This window comes from Morone saxatilis, unplaced genomic scaffold (genome assembly GCF_004916995.1).
Source record: "Morone saxatilis isolate NCDOM2014 unplaced genomic scaffold, NCSU_SB_2.0 Contig14, whole genome shotgun sequence".
In the NCBI taxonomy this organism is placed as follows: domain Eukaryota; kingdom Metazoa; phylum Chordata; class Actinopteri; family Moronidae; genus Morone; species Morone saxatilis.
The window spans coordinates 4,621,364-4,622,155 of NW_023339696.1; the positions used below are offsets into that span (position 1 = coordinate 4,621,364).

A 792-nucleotide genomic window follows, 5' to 3' on the forward strand; every position below is an offset into this window, starting at 1 on the left:
GTATTTTTGAATGTGCATTGTTTTATTTTCTATGTAGCTTACTTTTAAGGGACAGAATAGAATGAATTTGTATGGCATGTTGGGATTGGTAGAGCTATTCATCTTTCCAAGACACTGCAATTAAAGTAAACATGAGAAATGGTAAATTAATTCTATTCCGCAAACGTGCCTCTTGCCACTCCTGCATAAGTTAGTAAAAAAAGTCCACAGGTGTAAATGTGCGGCTCAAAGTTCCTGGTAACAAGGTTTCACATCACCAAATATTCAAACCTCTTTTGCGATGTTGTGTATGTGGTTGGGTCAGGTGTGATTTGAGCGATTTCTAAGTACGTTTCCTGACTTATCAGTTCTTGCTTTTCATCCTCTTTTTCTCTTGCTATGTTTAATGTTGTGCACCAAATACCAAGGCAAATACCTTGTGTGTGAATGCCAACAGTGGGACAGCTAGGTAAACACATAGAACTCCTCTGAAACAACACAACAGTTCACAAGACAGCACATGGAAATAACAAGGCAGATTAAAACAGGGTGTGTATGGGTAAGTGACATCTGTATTATGGGTGTCTTTCTTCTTGTTCTGTTTATACAGTCAATGTAAATCATCAACCGTGCAGGTATTGTTAACTCCAGGATGTGAATGCAACAAGTAACCTGATCTGGTATTCAGCAGAAAGGTAACCTTCCCCACACACTGACGCACCTAGCGGGACCCTAATGAACAATACTGTAACAGCTTTAAATCTGATATACAAAAACAAAATACTATTTGTACATTTCTCATAAAAAAAAAAA

The 792-nt window shown here is 37.6% G+C and overlaps 1 protein-coding gene across 1 annotated transcript in view; it reads right to left on the reverse strand.

Moving 5' to 3' along the window:
• Positions 1-792, reverse strand: part of zgc:65811 (uncharacterized protein LOC393524 homolog) — a gene marked incomplete at its 3' end in the record, with an annotated part of 7,603 nt that overhangs the window by 6,253 nt on the left and 558 nt on the right.